This window comes from Gallus gallus, chromosome Z (genome assembly GCF_016699485.2).
Source record: "Gallus gallus isolate bGalGal1 chromosome Z, bGalGal1.mat.broiler.GRCg7b, whole genome shotgun sequence".
In the NCBI taxonomy this organism is placed as follows: domain Eukaryota; kingdom Metazoa; phylum Chordata; class Aves; order Galliformes; family Phasianidae; genus Gallus; species Gallus gallus.
In genome coordinates, this window is record NC_052572.1 from 4,947,643 (window position 1) to 4,955,198 (window position 7,556).

Genomic DNA, 7,556 nt, shown 5'->3' on the forward strand with positions numbered 1-7,556 from the left:
ACACATCTGTGATTGCTCCTACTCACGTTCAACAATTTGCACTTCACTTCACTGAGTCACATTAGGTTTTCATGGGCCTATCTTTTATGTTTGTCAAGGTCCATTTGGATGACATCTCTGACATATCTTCCTTCTATTGTATCAACCACATCAGTCAGCTTGGAGTCATCCGCAAACTTCCTGGGGGTGCATTCAATCCCATAATTGTCTTTGATAAAGATCTTAAAAAGTACTTGCCCCATGACTGATCCCTGGGTGACACCACTCATCATCTGCCTCCAGTGGACATAGAGTCATTTACCACAGCCCTCTGTCTGTAATCATCCAATCAGTTCTTTATCTACCTCTTCATTTCCTGTATAGATAAACTAATACTCAATTTATTACAGAACAGAATATTAATTAAATATTAATTAAAAATATGCCTCAGTTAGGATCCCAACAGTTAGATAAGATATTAACCAGAAATCCCACCTGAATATATAATGGGGATACAATTTCTAAAAGTTTTGAAGCATTTAGAAATACATAATTGGACACAAAAAGTCCAGGAACAGGAAGAAGAAATATCTTTGTCAAGGGCATACAATTAGCTGGAAGAACTTAGAATAAAATAGTAATATCCTAATTTTCTTGTCTGGTTACATTGTAATAGACTCTTTGTACAAGATGTCAGACAGATGATTATTTGGTGGCAAAGTACATAGCTGAAAAAAGGCTGGAAGTTTACATTGCTAAAACTCAAAGTTGTACATACTGAGATCTTCCTCCCCCTCCCCTCCTCCTCCTCCCTCCCTCCATCCTCCCCCCCCCCTTTTTTTTTCTCCATAAGTGGAAATATTACATTGGATGAGAATTCACTGCTATGAAGTGTTTCCAGCTAGAAATGCATTATGCTTAGTTAGTAATTGTGAAGATTTGAAGTTGTTAGGCTTAGGAAAGAAGAAGAGTGAAAATAAATGCTTGATATCTTAAAGGATGCTTCAAGCTGATTATCTAAACTATTTAGAGAAAGATTAGAGGAAGGCTTGCCCAGGGATTGAACTTGCAATATACCAACACATTTTCTCAAGGATATACTTCTCTATAAACATGACTTCTGATGTGTTTATATATTTGCTAACTGACAAAAAGTAAAAAAAAAAAAAAAAAAAAAAAAAAAAAAAAAAAAAAAAAATCATCTGTTTTGGAACTCCATAGCTTGTAAAAAGGAAAACAAACACATCTAGAAGAAGAAAATATTGTTTCAGCCAGTCTTGGCATATAGTTGTATTTAAATGCAGAAAACTAAACAAGTAATTCATTTACCTCAGTAAAAATGGGCTACAGTTTAAACTCTGTTCTGTTGAACACAATGAGAAATTTGGTATTACCTATAGTTTAGCTGTTTTTTTTTTTTTTAATTATTATTATTATTATTTTAAATCCTAAGATCTCTTAGGCTTAAAAGGGCTGAAAATAAACAAACTACAGTATTGCAGTAACCATTGTAGCAAACACTTTGTATATTAGGAAGTACAGACAGAGAAATGTATGATGTAAGGATGCTGAATAAAAAAGTATCCAGGAACTAAACGTATGCTACAGCTAGAATCATATTCCTTCTTGGCTTTGTTTTTTTTTGTTTATTTTTATTTTTAGGAGATCTGAGTTTTTTGTTCAATGATGTCTAAATTAATGCTTTATGATTGAAGTCAATAAAGCCAAAGGCATTATAATGCCATCCTACAAACACCTATTTCAAGATTACTTTGATAATATTTAGATTGTCAAAACAAGGGCAGTAATTTGAAGACTTATTCCAGGGTAATGAAGGGATTTTGAATTTTCTCCAGAGATAAGTACGTGTGCTGGATACACCTACGTGTTCATCACACTTTCATTTTTCACCTGTTGCTATTCATAATTCTGAAAATAGCAGTCTGTGAATAAACAGATTTTTTGTCATTTTGTTGGTTATAGTTGGTTAACCCGATAGCCCTAACATCAAATTGATTACAAGAATACAAGTATACATCAGGTACAGTTGTCTATCATCAGTGATCTTAAAGTTCTACATCTTTTTCAAGTGGGTAATCCTTTATGCTGTGCATCTAAAATTTGCTTTTTAAATAAAATATTAGTTTTATATTAGTTTTTTTACATGTCTCTTGTCCCCAGAATATATTCTGAATCTCACATATATTTTTTCATAGAGGCATTTTTTTTTTTATACATCAGCCCATGTATTCAGTGTATTCAATGTATTCATAAACCTAAACATAGTCAAGGATCTTCATGACTGCATTGTATAACAAAATGAGCTTTCTTCCCCTCTCCTCAGCCACCCTTTGGCTCAACTGCTACTTTTAAGATGAATATGAAGACAAAGGTTCAGTCCTTAGTTAGAGCACCAGTTTTATTTAAAACATATTTGTCCATATTTATGGCTCTGAAGAACTTTAGGACTTGCCTTAAAGCAAGCCTTACCCATATCTTCTCCTCTTAAAATTCCACCATTTCAGGAAGCCCAGCGGCTGTTCACTAGTTCGCTGTATGGACATGAGATAAGAAGGAAGAGTGAGTATGGTGAACTTAGCCCCTCTGGAGATTCCCCACTGTATAGTGCAGACAGAACAATCAGCTCAGTTCTCCGCTCATGTAATGATATTTCCTTTCCTTCCAGGGGTTTCACAAAGCTTAGTTCATCTGTGGTCTATGAGGGACCATTGTGATGGATTTTTTCAGAGATGAGTACTTCAGAATGGCTTAAATAATTTATCCTTGCTTTTTCTTCTACCCAGTAGGCTTTTCTTTAAAATGCTTCCAGCCCTTTAAAGTTTGGAAGCACACTGTACTTGCAGAAAGAAAAAAAATATATATTAAAAAGAAAAATGCATAATGTATGATAATGTTGAAAGTAGCAAGAATTAAAGTAAATGGTCTGATATAAAAAGGGTTTCAAACAGGATTAATAATTCTGTAATTTGTTATACGAAGTCAATTTTTCCACTTCCAAAGCTAAGTTGCCTAGTGGGGTTTATTGGCTCACTCATTATTAGGTATATATCACTTTTATTATTCCACATTTTTATGTGTTTATTTAAAAAAAAAAAAAAGAAACATCATTCATGAATAAAATATTTTGCTCTAAGCTGCCATATATGAAAGGTGGTCTGAGAGCCCATATTCTCTTTTATTTGAAAAGGGAAATATGTTGTATATTTATCAATTTATTTTTTATCTATTTATATATTTATAGGATGGATCTATGTAGGGAGATTTTGTGTGTTTGTATGCATATGGACATATATGCATATGTATATATGGTAATATGTATATACCTATATTGTGTATCCTATTACCATACAAATATATATATAAAGCAATCTCTGAAAAAAGGCATAGTAATGCTACTTCTATTCTTTCTTTCTGATCAACCTTCTGAAGTCTGCCTTCTTCTGCTCAGTGTGGCCTATCCTGGATGGTGCCTTTCATAAGAGTCAGTTGCCTTTTCCCCTTTTTCTATTTGTCAGCTTACTCAGCTGATCATACCCACTCTGCTAAACTCTGGTTTCTCTCCTAATCTGTAGCAGAATGGCTCCTATCCAAATGTCACCTTACAACACTAGACATGATTGAGCATCCGTGCTGTAGCCAATGTACTGCTACAGATGATGTGAGGAAACGTTATCTTGATAGATAATAGTTTTATTTTTGGTCTTCTTAATCACTCTGCACCTGGTAGGAGTTTGATGTGAACAGATAAGTAGTATCAAGAGACAGATAGAACATGATGGGCAACATTTTTATGTATGTATCTGTGTATTAATTTATTTGTTTAGAATCTTCGGGTGAGAGGTCTTTTTTATTATTATTCTGTTGCTATATATATATGTATGTGTATACATATTTAACTAATATTATCATTATCCTCTCAGCTCATGAAAGATAATTTGCTGTCAGTAAATTTGGATTGAAATTCTGCAGCACTGTAACAACACAAATTAAAAGTCAAGAAATTCAAGAAATCATTTCATAGCAGTTAATGAAACAAACTGTTAAAAATGCAGTTTTAAAAATAGGATTTATAACAAGAGTTCAGCCTTTGACCTTAAGTCTCTGTCCTCTTTGGTGGCGAGAGGTACATTACACTTGCTAACTTCATCTATGACATGGCACAAATAACTTCATAAATGTTCTATAATTGTGCTGTGATTATATGGTTATTGCTGCATATTGTCAACAAAATGATTACCCTGAGGCCTCATAGCTCCAATCTATGGCACATGGTAATTAGCTAAGAAAGGATTAGGATCTAAGAGGCTCCTGAGGAACATCTTCTGCAAATACACAGGACAATTAGTATGTTGAATGGACACATCCAAAGACAACAGCAATGGAGACTGAAGCAAGGAGAAAAAATTGAAAAAATATTAGGCTTTTGTAGAGGTCTTAATAGAGGACTTTATAGAGGAATGAAACAAATTCAAAAGGAGAGAAAGAAAAGCAGGATAATGTCATGCTTCAGCATTCCACAGCAGAAGTTTTTCTGCTAACTTTTACAGCTGTTTCCAGGAAAACATTGCATCAATGCCTGGGAGAATTTTCTTCTTTTAAGAACTGTAGATTTTGGACCTTCTTGAAATGAGCATGTATTGCAGCTGAAGAAAGTCTGCTCTGAAGTAGAGCTCAGAAGTTTTAACACTTCACTGAAACAAAGACTGAACAGTATCTATGGCATATGTTCTCAGTCTTTTTGTATCAGACAAAAAGAGAGATAGATAATGTGATTTCTCATGTTTGGTCATACTTCCCTCCTTTATCTCCACAGTAACCTAAACTTCACTATGATCTGTATCTTAGATACAGCTAATTTTTTGTTTGTTTGTTTGTTTTTCATTTTATTTGTTTGTTTGTTTTAATTCAGCGTAGGTGGTATGATTATTTGGAGACCTAGTATAACTTCAGATATTACAACCTAGTTTCTTCAAAATGGTGTAGCTCCTTGCCTACAGCTAGACTAATCTGCAGGTAAGAAGCACATGGGCCATGGATTTTGTTGTGTTTTGTTCTAATATCAATCCTGTTTAATTCTGAGTGAGTATCTAGATCTTTCTTTTAAAATAAACTCAAGAAAAGTGGGGTGCACATGTTGAAAATTACTGTTATCATTCCCTGAATGGGTTCTATAACTATCTGTCTTTACACACCCAATATGCCTGGAATTACGCTTCTGAAATTATGTTTTTTTCTTTGTGATTATCCCTCTGCTTGGGCTGCTGGTACTTTTTTTTTTTGGACTTCAAGCTCATTATATATAATGTAGGAATTTTAGACTCTTTTAATAGGTCTGAGTATTTTTCACTTGCCTGAAGTTACATATAACCTCTCAGTCTTTTTATGGATTTAATTATAAATGATTTGGTTAAGGTCATGTGGAAAAACTATTGCAAAGCAAGGAGCTGAACACAGGTCTTCAGAGTCCCAGATTACTGCACTAACTATCCTTCCTCCCACAGAATACCCCTCACTTCTCACAGTTCCTGGCATGGCTTCTTCCCATGTTTATGCCAAGGGAAGAGGGCATAAGGAGGAGAGCCAAGTGCATCAGACTCATGCCACTCGAATATTCTCTTGCAGAGTGGGCATTTACAGATATTCCTTTCAGGAAGCTTTTTGGTTGCTTTTCCTTGCCTCATTAGCACAAAGCAGCTGGAGTTGAGGCCTTGGCTTAACCCCAAAATATGGTCTGTATGAGACTGCCACAGAAGTGAATTAATTGATTGCAGTGAATGATTACCTGATTGCTGCATATTTTTGTTTGCTTGCTATTCATGTGAGGTACGTTAAATTTTGTCTGGACAAACTACTCCCAGGTTAGGTGTGTTTTCACCACTGAATACATCAAATTCTCTTTATATATATATATATATATGTATGTATCTATGTATTTTTCTGTAAGATGGGAATCTCCATCAGAATCCTAATGTGTACAAGTTAAAATACTGAGACTCAAATCCATCCTTTTGATGTATCCACTGACTGCAGCATTGAGCTACAGCAAAGATGAATTAGTCTGGAATATATTTATATTGAATATTTAATGCATATACAACATGCTATAAATGCTTGTCCTTCAGGTAAAATGTAATTATTCTAATTACACTTTGATTTCTGTACAGCTACAAAATTGATTATTTGTATTCTGTGCCATAAAATGTTATATTCTAATTCAACCTTCAAACCCATACAAGCATGTTTCCCTTGCATAAGAGTTCCAGGTATTTTTTGGTTAGCAGCCATTGATTTATCCTGACAATATGCAATCAATTTTTTATCCCCTCTTCATATCTTTGTGTCCTTTTAACTTACTTGTTGGTGGCTACATTTTACTTATTAGATAGAGAAAGGCATTCACTATGCGCTGGTTTGTCTAGCAATGGGCAGGTATGTTACTGTTGCTGATGCATCTGTACTGTGAGTTATTACCTTGGTAGCATACCACAGTGCACTTTGAGGATAACACATCTTGGTGTTTGGAGATGTTTACTCTCTTTCCTTAGGAGATGATTACTCTCTTTCCTCATACGATTGGCTAAAATAGGCCCACTGGAGGACAGATTAGTACCATAACAAAAGTCGTGAAGCTACATCAGTGACAGAAAAGTCTTATAAAATAAAATGGGAGGGAGACTACTTACTTGAGAAGAATGTAGAATCAATTAAAAGTTGATTAAAAAGGACTTCTGGAGGTCACCTCATCTAAAATTCTGCTTAGAAACGATACCATCACCAACATTAGATAAGGCCACATACATATTTGTCTAGCCAAGTGTTGAAAACCACTGAAGATGGAGATTTCATAGCCTTCCTCTGTAGCCCATGTCAATGTTGCACCACCATGCTGTGGAAAAAGCATTTACTATTCCTCAGTGTGAAACTCACAAGTTGCAATGTATGCTTGCAGTATTTTGCTGTCTCACCTATTAGAGATGAGATTGTTTTTTTCATCTTTGAAACTATTCCTAGAATTGTTGAAGGCAAAATAGTTTTCAGAGAACTGGACTATATGGAAATACCACTTCATTGATTCATTGTGTGTATCCAGTATCAAGATCCAGAGCACACATGCAGATGACACATGCACATGTACCTATGCGTAATGATGTTGTCTAGAATACACAGACCTTAATTTCAGAGCCTAATTTCATCTCTGTCCCTGGCTGCTGAGCGATGTTAATCAAGTCTCTTCTGTCCATAACAGGAATGGTGAGGCAAACGTTCTCTATGAACTGCTTTGAGACACAATAATGAGATGAATTCCATTGTCAGGGCAATGGAACTGCACCCACTGCACCCACAACTGCCTTTGAGTAAGGAGCCTACAGGAGGTCAGTGACATCCACCAGATTCAAGGAGGACCATCAGAGAGTATAAAAGAGAGAATGACTGATGGGCTAACACTTTGGTATGCCAGAGAGAAAGGTTCCAGGGAGATGCTCCCCAAAAACTGATGGACTCCTTGCCTTGTTGCAGTTGGGTGGAGGTGGGGGGGACCTGATAGATGGGGAGAG

At 35.4% G+C, this 7,556-nt stretch overlaps 1 long non-coding RNA gene across 1 annotated transcript; it reads right to left on the reverse strand.

Annotated features, from left to right (window-relative positions):
• Positions 1-2,384: 2,384 nt before the first annotated feature.
• On the reverse strand, positions 2,385-7,269 carry LOC121108494. The gene is made up of 3 exons (XR_005843035.1): positions 7,170-7,269; positions 6,684-6,886; positions 2,385-2,531 (listed from the first exon to the last, which is right to left on the reverse strand). It is a non-coding gene; the product is annotated as an uncharacterized LOC121108494 (long non-coding RNA).
• Positions 7,270-7,556: the final 287 nt, after the last annotated feature.